The sequence below is a fragment of the Scyliorhinus torazame genome, chromosome 1, assembly GCF_047496885.1.
Source record: "Scyliorhinus torazame isolate Kashiwa2021f chromosome 1, sScyTor2.1, whole genome shotgun sequence".
Classification (NCBI taxonomy): domain Eukaryota; kingdom Metazoa; phylum Chordata; class Chondrichthyes; order Carcharhiniformes; family Scyliorhinidae; genus Scyliorhinus; species Scyliorhinus torazame.
This window is the reverse complement of record NC_092707.1, coordinates 340,618,183-340,637,040: the sequence shown is the minus strand read 5'-3', so window position 1 is coordinate 340,637,040 and position 18,858 is coordinate 340,618,183. Positions and strand designations below refer to the sequence as shown.

General features: G+C 51.2%; 1 long non-coding RNA gene across 1 annotated transcript in view; it reads left to right on the top strand.

Moving 5' to 3' along the window:
* The window catches only part of LOC140398176 (uncharacterized), a 35,543-nt gene extending 17,031 nt beyond the window's left edge, over positions 1 to 18,512 (top strand). Inside the window, exons 3-4 of the long non-coding RNA XR_011937461.1 lie at positions 6,524 to 6,705; positions 18,354 to 18,512. This is a non-coding gene — a long non-coding RNA (uncharacterized lncRNA). The remainder of the gene's footprint in view (positions 1 to 6,523; positions 6,706 to 18,353) is intronic.
* Positions 18,513 to 18,858: the final 346 nt, after the last annotated feature.

Genomic DNA, 18,858 nt, shown 5'->3' with positions numbered 1-18,858 from the left:
TTGGATGCTTTTGATGCTGCACTGGAAAGTTGGAACCAGTACGCACAACGGATGCGTTACTATTTCCGGGGACACAACATAACCGAAAACGAATGCCAGGTGGTCATTTTGCTCACCGCCTGCGGCCCGCATACGTTTGGGGTGATTAGGAGCCTTATGTACCCAGCTGCGCTGGACACCAAGACATTTAATGAACTCATGAACTTCGTGGGGCAGCATTTTAACCCAACCCCATCCACAATAGTCCAGCGTTACCGGTTTAATACCGCTGAAAGGACCCCAGGAGAATCCCCTGCAGAGTTTCTATCCAGGCTACGCAGGATTGTGGAGTACTGTGACTATGGTGAAACCTTGTCAGAAATGTTACGCGACCGTTTGGTTTGCGGTATTAACAAGGCGGCCACCCAGAGAAAGTTGTTAGCTGAGCCAACATTGACTTTTCAACAGGCCATTCAAATATTATTGTCCCGAGAGAGTGCAGAACGGGGAGTGCAGGAGCTACAGGGAATGGAGGTGCACATCTTGGGGCACAATCCCTTCCGTCTGAAAGTGTCTCCCTGCACCCCTGCGCTATCTTGGACGGGGCGGCGTCTGGATCGACGGCAGTGGCCGCCGGACGTTCCTCCCCGAAGGGAGCCTTTTCCAGAACCGATGGATGAGGAGCCATGTCAGTGTCAGACTTGTGGGCGCCGACCCCGTCACGGACGCCGGTTCTGGGGGTGCCAGAGGCGCCGTCGTTCTGACAGACTGGGGCCAGCCCAGGGGCCGTACCTTCCATTTGGATGAACCTGTGGCAACTACTCCCGAGGACGTGGAGACGGAGGATGACTGCCTGCAGCTGCATTGTGTGGCAGCTCCCCGTGTGGCCCCCATTAAAGTGACAGAACTGGTCAATGGTCACCCGCTTGAGATAGAGTTGGACACTGGCGCAGCGGTCTCGGTGATCGCCCAGAGGACATTCAACCACATCAAGCAGGGTATACAGACCCTTACATTAACCAGCACACAGGCCAGGTTGGCCACCTACATGGGAGAACCATTGGACATGCAGGAACTACAATGAACCCTGTTGTTTATGGACGCCAGGAGCGGCATTTCCCACTTATCGTGGTGTGCGGCCATGGGCCCAGCCTGTTGGGTTGGGACTGGTTGCGCCATTTGCGGCTGCAGTGGCAGCACATCCTCCAAACAGCTTCCGGAGGGTTGACGGAGGTACTAGGATGGTACCCAGATGTATTCCAGCCCGGTTTGGGGAAAATAAAAGGTGCCGTAGCCCATATCCAAGTCGAACCAGGAGCCATGCCGCGCTATTTCCGGGCGCACCCGGTGCCTTACGCCTTGCTTGAGAAGGTAGAAGGGGAGCGCACTCGTTTGGAGTCCTTTGGTATTATCAGGCCCATCCGTTTCGCTGACTGGGCAGTGCCAATTATACCTGTAATGAAGCCAGATGCCACAGTTCGCTCATGCGGCGACTACAAACTTACAGTGAAAACGGCTTCCCGGCTCGACCGATATCCAATACCTCGCATAGAAGATCTCTACGCGATGCTTGCAGGCGGGCTCTCATTCATGAAATTAGATATGAGTCACGCCTACTTACAGTTGGAGCTGGACCCTGCCTCCCGGCCATATGTAAGTATTAATACACAGTGGGGCCGATATGAATATACATGGTTGCCCTTTGGGGTATCCTCTGCCTGCGCTATCTTTGAGCGCGTCATGGAGGGCAGCTTGAGAGGTTTACCGCGTGTTGCTGTCTACTTATACAACGTTTTAATTACAGGGACGTCGGAGCAGGAAAATTTGGAGGCTATCCTGAGACGCTTTTCAGAGGCTGGAGTCCATTTACGTTGTACAAAGTGCATCTTTCAGGCGAAGGAAGTAGTCTACCTGGGTTATCGGGTGGACCGCGAAGGTTTGCACCCCATCGCAGAGAAGGTGCGCGCAATTCAACAGGCCCCCGTCCCGACTGACACTTCGCATCTTCGATCTTTTCTCGGCCTCGTAAACTATTACAGGAAGATCCTCCCCAATCTGGCAACTATGCTGGCCCGGTTGCACGTTTTGCTAAAGAAGAATCGCACCTGGGTTTGGGGTCAGCCGCAAGAAACCGCTTTCCGGCGGGTAAAACAACAATTGTCGGTGTCTGGGTTACTAACCACCATGATCCTGGAAAGCCTTTGCTCATCACATGTGATGCATCCCCGTATGGTATTGGGGCCGTCCTGTCCCACAAGATGGAGAACGGGGTCAAGCGGCCGATAGCTTTCGCCTCCCGCACATTGACTGCAGTGGAAAAGAAGTACACGCAGATCGAGAAGGAGGGCCTGGCAGTGGTCTTTGCGGTGAATCGCTTCCACCAGTATGTGTATGGCCGCCATTTCACTATCGTGACTGATCATATGCCTCTGCTGGGATTTTTCCGAGAGGATAAGCCAATACTGCCCATTGCTTCTATACGGATCTAGCGCTGGGCTTTGTTGCTCGCTGCCTACGAGTATTCTCCGGAGCATAAACTAGGGATCCAGAGAGCGAATGCCGATGCACTGAGCCGATTGCCTTTGTCGACCAGTCCAATGTCGACCTCCACGACCGGTGAGGTGGTTGCCACACTAAATTTTATGGACTCCTTACCTATCACGGCATCACAGATCCGTGAGTGGACCAAGCCGGAGCCAGTCTTGTCAAAGGTTCGGCACATAGTCTTGTATGGTGGGCAACATAGACAAATCCCAGGCGAGTTGTGGGCATTTTCCTCCAAGCTGTAAGAATTTAGCGTGGAAGACGGTATCTTCTTGTGGGGGATTGTCTTGGAAAAAGGACAAGACCTGATACTAAAGGACTTGCACAATGGGCATCCGGGTGTGACCAAAATTAAAATGTTGGCCCGGAGTTATGTCTGATGGCCAGGCCTCGACACCGACATTGAGAAGGTGGCCCAAAACTGCTCCATTTGCCAGGAGCATCAGAAGCTTCCGCCGGCCACGCCCCTACATCACTTGCATGCGGATTTCGCCGGCCCTTTTCAAGGATCCATGTTCCTTCTATTAATCGATGCCCAGTCTAAATGGTTAGAGGTGCATAAGATGGTAGGCACAACGTCCTGCGCAACAATCGAGAAGATACGTTTGTCTTTCAGTACGCATGGCCTCCCCGAGGTGCTGGTCATGGACAACAGCAGTCCGTTCACAAGTGAAGAGTTTGCGAAGTACATGAAGATAAACGGCATACGTCATATCCGACAGCTCCATACCACTCAGCTTCCAATGGTTTGGCGGAGCGAACAGTGCAGACATTCAAACGGGGCCAAAAGAAGCAGTCTTTCGGGTCTATGGACACGAGACTGGCTCGTTTTTTGTTTTCATACAGGACCACTCCACATGCGGTAACTGGGGTAGCTCCCGCGGAACTCCTAATGGGCCGAAGACTTCGCACCAGCCTTAGCATGGTTTTCCCGGATATTGGTGCAAACGTACGCCGCACTCCAGAACGGTAGGGACATGGCTTTTCTCGGCATCAGCCGATTCGGCAGTTTGCGCCCGGTGGCCCAGCTTCGTTCGAAATTTTGCTGGTGGGACCCAGTAGGTCCCTGCCGTTATCTTTCGCTGAACGGGCCCTATCTCTTACCAGGTGCAAGCCGTCTCCAGCGCAAGCATGTAGACCCTATTCGGTCCAGAAGACCGTTTCTTCCAAAGGTTCCCTGCCCCCGGAGCTCACATCTACAGCCGCAGAGACCAGACACAGTGGAGAGTATTCCACACGATCTTCCTCTGACGCCGCACTCAAAGCCTGCGCAGGTCATTGCAGAACAGCGTGGAGATAGGGACGCCGAGATGACGGAGGCAGTGGACTCCGACTCCGAGATGGAGACACAGGACGCCTCAGAGGGGGAGTCGTCGGTCCCACGGGCCGTGGATGTACAACCGTTATGCTGTTCATCACAGAAGCGCCGTTCTCCATCTTTTTACACGCCACCCGATCCAGCACCTCGTGCCCGGATCCGGTCTGCGGCAAAACGAGTCCGACGCCCTCATTCGCCAGGGTCTTCGATGGATTCCTTAGACTTTGGGGGGGAGGGATGTTATAACCTGCCTGCTTACCACTGAAATGAAATAAAAATGAAAATCGCTTATTGTCCCAAGTAGGCTTCAAATGAAGTTACTGTGAAAAGCCCCTCGCCGCTACATTCTGGCACCTGTTCGGGGAGGCTGGCTGGGGACTAATGACAATCCCACAATCCTTAGGCAGTATGAGCTTCCCCAATGAGGGGGGTGGAGAGATCATTAGCAGAGTCTCTGCATAAATAGAGCTGGCTAGTATGGAACCAGCTAGAGAGGAGTGAGCAGCAAAAGAGTACTGCTGCTGTTGTATATAAATGTAACTGTAAATAAATGTTATTTCTTTCTATTCTACAAATTCGTGCTGGATTCTTCATGGCCCTCACAAAACATACGCTCGCATTCTAAGGTGCCCAAGACCTTCATTCTCTCCTGCCCATCTTTGAGGTTGGATTCTTGGTGACAAGTGCTATCCATTATGGAAATGGCTGTGAACTCATGCGGAACTCTGGGATGAAAGCAGAAGACACATCCAACAGCAGTCACGTGGCAACCTGAGCCACCATCGAGCAGGCCATTGATCTCCAGAAGATGATATTCACAAGAACCAAGGAATAGGAGCAAGAGTAAACAACATAGGCCATCGAGCCTGCTCTGTGATTCAATATGACCTTGGGTTTCAACTCCATCTTTCTGCCCACTCCTCATGTCGCTTGATTCCCTGAGAGAGCAAACATCTGCCGATGCAACCTTAAACGTATTCAACAATGGAACATCCACAGCCTTTGGGACCAGAAAATATGAACCGATCACTGACCTGCTGGCTTTCTGGTAGGCCTGGACCAGTGACTGGGTCTTCAGGAAAAGCTTCAGCTGTGTTCCAGAAGCCCTGACAGGCCTTTGCAAATAGTAGCCGCATATCCATCAGTGTTACTGCCGTGCCCACTTCCATCCATGAAATGGCCGCCCGCCCACCCCTGCTGGCATTTAATTGGCCAGCCAGATTGAGATAACAATGTATTCGGGGATCTGCTTCTTCTCCATTCTGTACCTAAAATTCCAGCCTGTGATTCTACGCTTCTCAGTGAAAGGTCAGTACCCAACGACCCACTCCTTCCACATGATCATTTTTAACAAAGGAAAACATTGAATTTGACATGTTAAAATGAAGTGTTATGCTAAACAGGTGTAAATTTGGCAAACCTAATTGGAAAATGGAGCGAAAGCCTACCTCCAGAAGCTGCTAATTTAGTACATCACGAGGTTTGATTCCAGTTTCAAACAGGTGGGAATTTAATTTTAACATTTTAATGGAGTCTCCATCATGCAATTTAATCAGGAATGTAATTTCCCAAACGTTCTGCTCACATAGCATTGATTCAGGTTCCCACCACTGAAGGTTGGGTGCTGAGAGTTGCTATAGGCAGAGATTAATATCTGCTCTTTATTAGCAGTAATTTGAGTCGGCAACCACATAATAATACATGATCCCCAGCCCTCCCACCTGCCTTTTCAATTTAAGAGCAATTGGCAACTGATACAGTACAGCCGAGGCACAGGAGATATCTTGGAACACCAAAGTTCACGGCAGTATGGGTGTGAGGCCCAGGTGAGTGGAGTTAATGTGTGACTTCGGTGAGGTTCCAGAAAAAAATTGGAAAGTATCCCACAAGTAAGCGGCTGAGCACGGACTATTGACAACTTTGCTGAGTTAGAGGAAAGATTCTTGGCATAGATCACTGAGCGTCAAAGTTTTATTGCTGAATAAAAGACGGACCTAGTTTTTAACCTACCGAAGAACGGGAGGAGTAAATTCTCTGAGTCAGCAACTAATGCCTCGCCAATGACTTTGAGCAAAAACCAAGCTGGTTTTGAAATGTCACATTGAGGCAGCATTATAAATAAATGCAAGTTTGAACAGTCCTGCATTAGAAATGCTGAGCAAGCTCTGCACACCAATGGCGTTCCATGTGAACATACGATTGAAGGGCTGATAAAGAATTTCAGTATTTCTAAATGTTTTCTTCACACTAATAATGCTAATGCTTTTGATATTGCCTGTTGCAGTTATACCAATTTTTTAATGCCTTACCCATTGAATAGTTCAGGCATTGTCAAACCCGGGTGCGCGAGGGTGTCGGGAGGGTCGTGGAGCCGTCCGTCGTGGCGCTCCCGATCACGCAAATTTACGCGCGACAGCCGGCTGTTAAAAACGCCGGCTTCAAGCGGCCTTCAAAATGGTGGCGAACATGGTAAAAAAGAAAATGCGGCCGCACTGCGCATGTGTGCCAGATCATCGGCACGCATGCGCAAAACTATGCGCATGCGCGCCGATGATTGGGCACGCACGCGCAGTGCGGCTGCTTTTTTTTTTAAACGCTCGCAGCTTTTTGTTTTACATGTTTGGGGGGGGGGGATTTATTCATTTTATTCATTTATTTTATTCATTTCATTTTTTTTACAAGTTCGGGGGGTTATTTGACAAAATTTTACCGGAAAAAAATGCAGAACTTTGGACAGATGGAGACTCCATACATTCCGACACTGGAAGGCCTCACCTTCATCCAACAGGTTCCATTGGAGGAGTGTGCACGAGGGCCAAAGGGACCCAAAACCATTTCCTCCATTTTTGTCAGCAGCAAACCAGGTAAGAGAAAATGGCGGGTCGCGCAGGTCGGCCGGCGTGGGTCGTGAAGGTCGGCTGGTGCGGGTCATGAAGGTCAGCCGGGTTGGGTCCCGAAGGTTGGCCGGTTGGTAAAAATGGGTCCCCGGAAAAAAAGTTTGAAGAACACTGGAGTAGTTCAATAAAAATCAGCTCCATCTAGCCTAAATGCCTGGATTTCTGGGTTTCATCTTAATCCTATCCAATTGACAGAAACTGGCTGTGGAGCTGAAATCGGGCCAGTTACTTCCCCATTCGGAGTTCAACACAATCCTTTTCGGTCTGGAACTCCACAGGTGGATAAGGTGCTTACCCAAAACAGGTGGAGGCTTGTGAATTATGCAAATTGGCATCCTGTTATGGCAGGCCTGAAGAAGGAAGTCACAGCTCTCCAAAGGACCCTGCCCACCTTCCTTCCATCAGGGCCCTCCTGAAAGCCTTTCTTTTGCCACTTACAACAACAACTTATATTTTTAAAAAGCACCTTGAGCATAATGAAACATCCCGGCCTTTCACAAGAGGGCAGAGGAAATGCTACAATGACACTCTGAAAGCCTCCCTTAATAAATTCAACATCCCCACCGACAGGTGGGAATTGCTTGCCTGAGAACCTATAAGCTGGAGAAAAAGCATCCGCGAAGGTGCCAATCACCTTGAGCGACACAGGGTGGAAGCATGCGGAGGCGAAGCATAAACAGCGATAAGAGAACGCAGAATCCAGAGCTTCCCACCCACCCACCTCATCAAGCACCACCTGCCAAACCTGTGGCAGAGTGGCCGATCCAGGATTAGACCGTTCAGCCACCGCAGAACCCACCTCCCCGGAGTGGAAGCAAGTCACCCATGACCCTGAGGGACTGCCCAAGAGAGAGAGAGAGAGAGATCAAACAAAACATCAGACCGAGACACAACGATACTTTAGGTCAGATAACCAAAAGCTTGATCAAAGAGGTAGGTTTTAAGGAATATTTTAAAGGGGGGAATGTGAGATAGAGAGGTGGCAAGGTGCAGGGAATGCGCTGCAGAGCTTGGTGCCTAGGCCACCAATGATTATCATAGAATTTACAGTGCAGAAGGAGGCCATTCGGCCCATCGAGTCTGCACCGGCTCTTGGAGAAGAGCACCCTACCCAAGGTCATCACCTCCACACCCTATCCCCATAACCCAGTAACCCCACTCAACACTAAGGGCAATTTTGGACACTAAGGGCAATTTATCATGGCCAATCCACCTAACCTGCAAATCTTTGGACTGTGAGAGGAAACCGGAGCACCCGGAGGAAACCCACGCACACACGGGGAGGACGTGCAGACTCCGCACAGACAGTGACCCAAGCCGGAATCGAACCTGGGACCCTGGAGCTGTTTAAATTGGGAACGGATAGAGGCTGGAATTGGAGGAGTGCAGATACCTGGAAGAATTGTGGGGGCTGGAGGAAATGACAGAGATAGGGAGGGAATAGGGCATTGCGGATTTGAAGCCAATTGATGAGTAATATAGAGAAACCAGCCGGGTCGGAGAACCCCCAGGGGGTGGCGTGAATCTCGCCCCGCCGCTCCGACGCCGGCTGCCATATTCTCCGGTGCCGGTTTTTGGGTGGGGGAGGGGTTTACGCCACGCGGTCGGGGGCCGTTGGCAGCGCCCCCCCCCCCGGCAATTCTCCGGGCTCCGATGGGCCGAGTGGCCGTCAGTTCCTGGCCAGTCCCGCCAATGTGAAATGGACATGGGCCCACACGGCGGGACCTGGCTGTTAGGCCGTCGAGTGGAGTCCTCGGGGGGTGGGGGGTGGGGGGGGGGGGGGGTGGAGGATCTAGCCCCCACGGTGGCCTGGTCCGCGATCGGGGCCTAAGGATCTGCGGGCGGGCCTGTGCCATGGCGGCACTCCTTCCTTCCACGCCGGCCTCTGTAGGGCTACGTCATGTCCGGCGCGGAGAAGAACCCCCCTGCGCATGCGCAGGAACACCCCGGCCGGTCTGCGCATGCACGGAGCCACGCCGGCGGTTCTGCGCATGCGCCAACTCGTGCCGGCCCTTTTGCGCCGGTTAGCGCGGTGCCAACTCCTCCGGCGCCGGCCTAGCCCGTTGAAGTGTGGAGGATTACACCTAAACTTCTTTAGGGGCAAAAGCCTACCTTAATATTTATTTTGTGATGAATGTAGAAATTGTACCGTAGAATCATACAATTCCTAAAACGCCATCGCGTTTCCTGGGGCGTCAACCCGGCCCCAGGATCAGCAATTCTGGCCCCTACAGATGGCCAGCAGGGCACTGGAGCGGTTCACGCTGCTCCAGCTGCTGATCCGGCCGTGGAATGGGCGCTGGGGATGCGCACATGCGCAGTCGGTCCAGCGCGAACCCGCACATGCGCAGTCGCACCGGCGCGATTCCCGCACGTGCACAGTGTCTCCCTTGTCCGTGCCGGCCCCGACCCAACATGGCGCAGGCACCGGCGCGGAAGAAAGGAGGCCGGGAGACAGAGAGGCCAGCCCGCAGATTGGTGGGTCCCGATCGTGGGCCAGGCAACATCGGAGGCCCCCCCCCAGGAGTCGTACCCCCCCTATTCCCCCACAGGCCGCCCCCGGACCCTTCAACACCGCGGTCCCGCCGGTTCAGAGCATGTTAGAACGGCGCCGGCGGGGGCTCGGGTTTTTACGCCATCTGGGCCGGAGAATCGAGGGGGGGCCGGTGGCAGCCGCCCAGGCTGGAGGGCCGCCCTCCCGACAGGGCAAGGAGGAGGAGGAGGTGGTGGTGGTGCCACAGCAACGGAGACGCCCGATGAGGCCCCATGTGTGCCGGCCTCGCTCGTCGTACCAGGACCTCACGGACTGGGCATGCAGGAGGAGACTCCGGATGAGCCGGAAAACCGTCGCCCACATCTGCCACCTGATGGCACACCTGGCACTGTGTGGCACTGGGGAAGGACACCCTCTCCCCATGGCCGTCACGGTTACGGTGGCCCTGAACCTCTATGCCACAACGTCATTCCAGGCGCCGAGTGGTGACCTGTCCGGCATCTCGCAGGCATTGGTGCATCCGTGCAGTGACAGTCGCCCGATATGCCATTGCGGACCGCTACATCTGGTTCCTTGTGGACTGGGCCAGCCAGGATGCCTGGGCCATGGGCTTCTCTGCCGTGGCCAGGATGTCCATGGTCCAGGGGGCGATTGATGGGATGCGATCGGGGAATATGGGGGAGGGGGGTTATGGGGAAGGGGATATGGGGGGAGGGGGGATATGGGGGAAGGGTATTTATGTGGAAGGGGATATGGGGAAGGGGGGATATGCGGAAGGGGGGATATGGGGGAATGGCGGATATGGGGAAGGGGATATGGGGGAAGGGAGGATATGGGGCAAGGGGGCTATGGAAGAAGGGGGGATATGGGGAAGGGGGATATGGGGGAAGGGGGGATATGGGGAGGGGGGATATGGGGGAGGGGGATATGGGGGAATGGGGAAAGGGATATGGGTGAAGGGGGATATAGGGGAAGGGGGATATGGGGGAAGGGGGATATGGGGGAAGGGGGATATGGGGGAAGGGGGTTATGGGGGAAAGGATATGGGGGAAGGGATATGGAGGAAGGGGTGTATGGGGAAAAGGGATATGGGGAGGTGGAATATGGGGGGGAATGGAGGAAGTCAGCTTTGGGGGATGGTGGATATGGGGAAGAGGGGGTATGGGGATATTGGGGATGGGGATAGGGGGATATGGGGGAAGGGGGTTATGGGGGAAGGGGTGTATGGAGGAAGGGATATGGAGGAAGGGGTGTATGGGGGAAGGGATATGGAGGAAGGGGTGTATGGGGAAAAGGGATATGGGGAGGTGGAATATGGGGGGGAATGGAGGAAGTCAGCTTTGGGGGATGGTGGATATGGGGAAGAGGGGGTATGGGGATGATGGGGATATGGGGAAGGGGGGATATGGGGAAAGGGAGGATATGGGGGTAGGGGATATGGGGAAGGAGGTATGGGGATATATGGGGGAAGGGGATATGGGGAAGGGGGATGTGGGGAAGGGGAGGGGGTATGGGGAAGGGGGATATGAGGCAAGGGGATATGGGGAAGGTGGCTATGGGGGAAGAGGGTATGGGGATGTGGGGGAAGGTGGATGTGGGGGAAGAGGGTATGGGGGATATTGGGGATGGAGGGATATGGGGGAAGGGGGGATATGGGGGAAGTGGGATATGGGGGAAGGGGAATATGGGGGAAGGAGGGATATGGCGGATTGGGGATATGGTGGATTGGGGATATGGTGGATTGGGGATATGGGGGAAGGGAGGATATGGGGGAAGGGGGGATATGGGGGAAGGGGGTATCTGGGGAAATGGGGGAAAGGGGGAGATGGGGAAAGGGGGATATGGGGGGGAAGGGGGGATATGGAGGAAGGGATTGGAAAGGGGGGAAGGCAGTGTGGGGTCTCACTTGGTGCTGCGTGGCTGGCGACCATTTTGCCGGGTCTCCGGGGGGGGGGGGGGGGGGGGGGGGGCTTTTGTGCAGTGACGCCGCGAGGAGTCACTGACGGCCCGCATGTCCGTGATGGGTGACGCTGTCACGAATTGCGTCACGGCGCTACTAGCCCATTCCCGGCCGGAGAATTCGTGACGTTTCGGGGGCCCAACGCCGGAGTGTTTTGCGCCGTTTTTGGCGCCGGGTTCGGGTCATCGTGCCGCTTCACGGAGAATCCCGCCCGAGGTGTCAACCCAGGGAAGCTAGAACACAGGTCTACTTGTGTGCCAAAAACATAAGCAACAAGTGATAGACAGAGCTAAGCCAGCCCACAACCAATGGATCAGATCAAAACTCTGAAGTCCTGCCACATCCAGTCTTGAATGGTGGTTAACAATTAAAAAGCTCACTGGAGGAGGAAGCTCCATTAATATCCCCATCTTCATTAATGGAGGAGCCCAGCACATCGGTGCAAATGATGTGGCTGAAGCAATCGCAATAATCTTCAGCCAGGCGTGCTGAGTGGACGATCCACCTTGGTCTCCTCCAGAGGTTCCCAGCATCACAGATGCCAGTCTTCAGCCAATTTGATTCACCACACGTGATATCAAGAAACAGCTGAAGGCTCTGGATAGTGCAAAGAGTATGGGTCCTGACAACATTCTGGCAATAGTGCTGAAGACCTGTGCTCCAGAACTTGATGAACCACTAGCCAAGCTGTTCCAGTACAGCCACAACACTGGCATCTATCCAGAAATGTGCAAAATTGTTCACGTATGTCCTGCACACACAAAGAAGTACAATTACCACCCTATCAGTCTACTCTCCATCATCAGCAAAGTGGTGGTTGGGATCATCAACAGTGCGATCAAGTGGCACTAAGCAATAGCATGCTCAGTTTTGTTTCCGCGACGGTTTACTCAGCTCCTGACCTCATCACAGCCTCGGTTCAAACATGGACAAGAGAACTGAACACAAAAGATGAGGTGAGAGTGCTGCCCTTGGTATCAAAGCAGCATTTGATTGAGTATGGCATCAAGCAGCAAAACTGGAGACAATGGGGTAAAACTTTCCACTGGCTCGAGTCACACCTAGGACAAAGGAAGATATCCTGCCTTCCAACATAAGGTCAGATGTGAAGATGTTCGCTGATGATTTCATCATGTTCAGAATCATTCGCAACTCCTCAGACACTGAAGCAGTCCACATGAAAATACAGCAAGACCTGGACAATATCCAGGCTTGTGTTGACAAGTAACAAGTAACATTTGCGCCATACAAGTGCCAGGCAATGACTGTCTCCAATAAGAGTGAATCAAACCATCACTGAATCTCTCACTACCACCATCATTGAATGGTACCCCTTTCACAAACATTTACTCCCTCCACCACCAATGCAGAGTAGCAGTAGTGTGTCCCATCTACAAGATGCACTGCAGCAATTCACGAAGACTCCTTAGGCATACTTTCCAAACTCATGACCATGGCTATCTCAAAGGATAAGGCCAACAGATACCTGGGAACACCACCATCTGGAAATTCCCATCCAAGTCACTCACCATCCTTACTGGGGAATATATCACCATTCCTTCAGGGGAGGTCGTGACTCACTAACTTGATTGAGTTTTTGGAGGAGTTGACAAAAATGATTAATGACGGGAGGGCGGTGGATGTTGTTTACATGGACTTCAGTAAAGCCTTTGACAAGGTACCTCATGGCAGACTGGTACAAAAGGTGAAGTCACACGGGATCATAGGTGAGGTGGTAAGATGGATACAGAACTGGCTTGGTCACAGAAGGCAAAGGGTAGCAGTAGAAGGGTGGTTTTCTGAATGGAAGGTTGTGCCTAGTGGTGTTCCACAGGGATCTGTGCTGGGGCCTCTGTTGTTATACATAGAACATAGAAAATACAGCACAGAACAGGCCCTTCGGCCCACGATGTTGTGCCGAACCTTTGTCCTAGATTAATCATAGATTATCATTGAATTTACAGTGCAGAAGGAGGCCATTCGGCCCTTTGAGTCTGCACCGGCTCTTGGAAAGAGCACCCTACCCAAACTCAACACCTCCACCCAACACCAAGGGCAATTTGGACATTAAGGGCAATTTATCATTGGCCAATTCACCTAACCCGCACATCTTTGGACTGTGGGAGGAAACCGGAGCACCCGGAGGATACCCACGCAGACACGGGGAGGACGTGCAGACTCCGCACAGCCAATGACCCAAGCCGGAATCGAACCTGGGACCATGGAGCTGTGAAGCAATTGTGCTATCCACAATGCTACCGTGCTGCCCTTAAGTACAAATAAATCTACACTATATCATTTTACCGTAATCCATGCACCTATCCAATAGCTGCTTGAAGGTCCCTAATGTTTCCGACTCAACTACTTCCACAGGCAGTGCATTCCATGCCCCCACTACTCTCTGGGTAAAGAACCTACCTCTGATATCCCTCCTATATCTTCCACCTTTCACCTTAAATTTATGTCCCCTTGTAATGGTGTGTTCCACCCGGGGAAAAAGTCTCTGACTGTCTACTCTATCTATTCCCCTGATCATCTTATAAACCTCTATCAAGTCGCCCCTCATCCTTCTCCGCTCTAATGAGAAAAGGCCTAGCACCCTCAACCTTTCCTTGTAAGACCTACTCTCCATTCCAGGCAACATCCTGGTAAGTCTTCTTTGCACCTTTTCCAGAGCTTCCACATCCTTCCTAAAATGAGGCGACCAGAACTGTACACAGTACTCCAAATGTGGCCTTACCAAAGTTTTGTACAGCTGCATCATCACCTCACGGCTCTTAAATTCAATCCCTCTGTTAATGAACGCGAGCACACCATAGGCCTTCTTCACAGCTCTATCCACTTGAGTGGCAACTTTCAAAGATGTATGAACATAGACCCCAAGATCTCTCTGCTCCTCCACATTGCCAAGAACTTTACCGTTAACCCTGTATTCCGCATTCATATTTGTCCTTCCAAAATGGACAACCTCACACTTTTCAGGGTTAAACTCCATCTGCCACTTCTCAGCCCAGCTCTGCATCTTATCTATGTCTCTTTGCAGCCGACAACAGCCCTCCTTACTATCCAGAACTCCACCAATCTTTGTATCGTCTGCAAATTTACTGACCCACCCTTCAACTCCCTCATCCAAGTCATTAATGAAAATCACAAACAGCAGAGGACCCAGAACTGATCCCTGCGGTACGCCCCTGGTAACTGGGATCCAGGCTGAATATTTGCCATCCACCACCACTCTCTGACTTCTATCGGTTAGCCAGTTTGTTATACAACTGGCCAAATTTCCCACTATCCCATGCCTCCTTACTTTCTGCATAAGCCTACCATGGGGAACTTTATCAAATGCCTTACTAAAATCCATGTACACTACATCCACTGCTTTACCTTCATCCACATGCTTGGTCACCTCCTCAAAGAATTCAATAAGATTTGTAAGGCAAGACCTACCCCTCACAAATCCGTGCTGACTATCCCTAATCAAGCAGTGTCTTTCCAGATGCTCAGAAATCCTATCCTTCAGTACCCTTTCCATTACTTTGCCTACCACCGAAGTAAGACTAACTGGCCTGTAATTCCCAGGGTTATCCCTAGTTCCTTTTTTGAACAGGGGCACGCCATTCGCCACTCTCCAATCCCCTGGTACCACCCCTGTTGACAGTGAGGATGAAAAGATAATTGCCAACGGCTCTGCAATTTCATCTCTTGCTTCCCATAGAATCCTTGGATATATCCCGTCAGGCCCGGGGGACTTGTCTATCCTCAAGTTTTTCAAAATGCCCAACACATCTTCCTTCCTAACAAGTATTTCCTCGAGCTTACCAATCTGTTTCACACTGTCCTCTCCAACAATATCGCCCCTCTCATTTGTAAATACAGAAGAAAAGTACTCATTCAAGACCTCTCCTACCTCTTCAGACTCAATACACAATCTCCCGCTACTGTCCTTGATTGGACCTACCCTCGCTCTAGTCATTCTCATATTTCTCACATATGTGTAAAAGGCCTTGGGGTTTTCCTTGATCCTACCCGCCAAAGATTGTTCATGCCCTCTCTTAGCTCTCCTGATCCCTTTCTTCAGTTCCCTCCTGGCTATCTTGTATCCCTCCAATGCCCTGTCTGAACCTTGTTTCCTCAGCCTTACATAAGTCACCTTTTTCCTCTTCACAAGACGTTCAACCTCTCTTGTCAACCATGGTTCCCTCACTCGACCATCTCTTCCCTGCCTGACAGGGACATACATATCAAGGACACGTAGCACCTGTTCCTTGAACAAGTTCCACATTTCACTTGTGTCCTTCCCTGCCAGCCTATGTTCCCAACTTATGCACTTCAATTTTTGTCTGACAACATCGTATTTACCCTTCCCCCAATTGTAAACCTTGCCCTGTTGCACGTACCTATCCCTCTCCATTACTAAAGTGAAAGTCACAGAATTGTGGTCACTATCTCCAAAATGCTCCCCCACTAACAAATCTATCACTTGCCCTGGTTCATTACCCAGTACTAAATCCAATATTGCCCCTTCTCTGGTCGGACAATCTACATACTGTGTTAGAAAAGCTTCCTGGACACACTGCACAAACACCACCCCATCCAAACTATTTGATCTAAAGAGTTTCCACTCAATATTTGGGAAGTTAAAGTCGCCCATGACTACTACCCTATGACTTCTGCACCTTTCCAAAATCTGTTTCCCAATCTGTTCCTCCACATCTCTGTTACTATTGGGGGGCCTATAGAAAACTCCTAACAAGGTGACTGCTCCTTTCCTATTTCTGACTTCAACCCATACTACCTCAATAGGGTGATACTCCTCGAACTGCCTTTCTGCAGCTGTTATACTATCTCTAATTAATAATGCCACTCCCCCACCTCTTTTACCACCCTCCCTAATCTTATTGAAACAGCTATAACCAGGGACCTCCAACAACCATTTCTGCCCCTCTTCTATCCAAGTTTCCGTGATAGCCACCACATCGTAGTCCCAAGTACCGACCCATGCCTTAAGTTCACCCACCTTATTCCTGATGCTTCTTGCGTTGAAGTATACACACTTCAACCCATCTCCATGCCTGCAAATACTCTCCTTTGTCAGTGTTCCCTTCCCCACTGCCTCATTACATGCTTTGGCGTCCTGAATATCGGCTACCTTAGTTGCTGGACTACAAATCCGGTTCCCATTCCCCTGCCAAATTAGTTTAAACCCTCCCGAAGAGTACTAGCAAACCTCCCTCCCAGGATATTGGTGCCCCTCTGGTTCAGATGCAACCCGTCCTGCTTGTACAGGTCCCACCTTCCCCAGAATGCGCTCCAATTATCCAAATACCTGAAGCCCTCCCTCCTACACCATTCCTGCAGCCACGTGTTCAACTGCACTCTCTCCCTATTCCTAGCCTTGCTATCACGTGGCACCGGCAACAAACCAGAGATGACAACTCTGTCTGTCCTGGCTTTCAACTTCCAGCCTAACTCCCTAAACTTGTTTATTACCTCCACACCCCTTTTCCTACCTATGTCGTTGGTACCAATGTGCACCACGACTTCTGGCTGCTCCCCCTCCCCCTTAAGGATCCTGAAGACACGATCCGAGACATCCCTGGCCCTGGCACCCGGGAGGCAACATACCTTCCGGGAGTCTCGCTCGCGACCACAGAATCTCCTATCTATTCCCCTAACCATTGAATCTCCTACAACTATTGCTTTTCTATTCTCCCCCCTTCCCTTCTGAGCCCCAGAGCCAGACTCCGTGCCAGAGACCTGACCGCTAGGGCCTTCCCCCGGTAGGTCATCCCCCCAACAGCATCCAAAACGGTATACTTGTTTTGAAGGGGAACGGCCACGAGGGATCCCTGCACTGTCTGCCTGTTTGTTTTTTTCCCCCTGACTGTAACCCAGCTATTCTTGTCCTGTACCTTGGGTGTGGTTACCTCCCTGTAACTCTTCTCAATCACCCCCTCTGCCTCCCGGATGATCCGAAGTTCATCCAGCTTCAGCTCCAGTTCCCTAACACGGCCTTTGAGGAGCTGAAGTTGGGTGCACTTCCCGCAGGTATAGTCAGTGGGGACACCGGTGGTATCCCTCACCACCCACATCCTACAGGAGGAGCATGTAACTGGCCTAGCCTCCATCCCCTCTTACCTTACAGAATATAGCTGCTGTGTGGACTAACTAGATCATGGTGTATATAAACGATTTGGAGGAAAATGTAGCTGGTCTGATTGGTCAGTTCGCGGATGACAACAAAGTTGGTGGAGTAGCAGATAGTGTTGAGGATTGTCAGAAGATACAGCCGGACATAAATAGGTTGGAGACTTGGGCAGAGAAATGACAAATGGAGTTTAATCCAGACAAATGTGAGGTAATGCATTTTGGTAGGTCTAACATAGAGGGGAAATATACCGTAAATGGGCGTGCAGGTCCACAGATCTTTGAAGGTGGCAACACAAGAGGCCAAGGTAGTCAAGAAAACATATGGAATGCTTGCCTTCATTGGAGGGGGCATCGAGCATAAAAACTGGTAAGTCATGTTACAGTTGTATAGAACTTTGGTAAAGCCGCACTTGGTTGGAATATTGTGCACAATTCTGGTCGCCACACTACCAGAAGGATGTGGAGGTTTAGGAGAGGGTGCAGTGGAGGTTTACCAGGATGCTGCCTGGTCTGGAGGGTGATAACTATGTGGAGAGGCTGAATAGACTCGAACTGTTTTCATTCGAAAGACGGAGGTTAAGGGGTGACCTGATAGAGGTCTACAAGATTATGAGGGGCATGGATAGAGTGGATGGGCAGGCACTCTTTCCCAGGGTGGAGGGGTCAGTCACCAGGGGGCATAGGTTTAAGGTCCATGGGGAAAAGTTTAGAGGAGATGTGCGAGGCAGGTTTTTTATGCAGAGGGCGGTGAGTGCCTGGAACGCGATGCCAGGGGAGGTTGTGGAAGCAGATACATTAACGGTGTTCAAGAGGCATCTTGACAAACACATGTATAGGATGGGTATAGAGGGATACGGCACAAGGAAGTACTGAGGGTTTGGCAAAGGTTGGTATCATGACCGGTACAGGATTGGAGGGCAGAAGGGCCTGTTTCTGTGCTATATTGTTCTTTGTTCCTTGTTATTTGTTCACTGTCGCTGGATCAAAATTCTGGAACTCTTTCCCTGACAGCACTGTGGGTGTACCTACACCACATGGACTGCAAAGTTCAAGAAGGCAGCTGAGCATCACCTTCTCAATGGCAACGAGGCATGGATAAGAAACGCTGGCTTCGCTGTATGTTCCATAAAAAAACTGTACTGGGTTGCTTAACTGGAGTTAGTCACAGGTGTAGATAGTAAATTTAATTTTTCCTTGTGTTTAAGAATGGTTTAACCAATAATTGTGGAACTATTTCTTTGATGCAAATGTGGTTTCAATTAAAGTGTGTTTGAACATAAAAGATATCTATTGGTCAGAGTCATCGTTCCTGAGATGAAGTATCCTTTCCTCACAGTTTTACAAATTAAAAAAGATTGTTTGGGGTTCTTGACCGGTGTCCTGACAAATGTTGGGATCTGGTTCGGTATGCTGACACTTTAAAATAATGTTGTTATGTCCTGATGTTTGAAAAGGCTGGGATGTACACCTGAAGATGAGAATAAAAGATATAGAAAAAATGTCCTCTCTCCCCCAG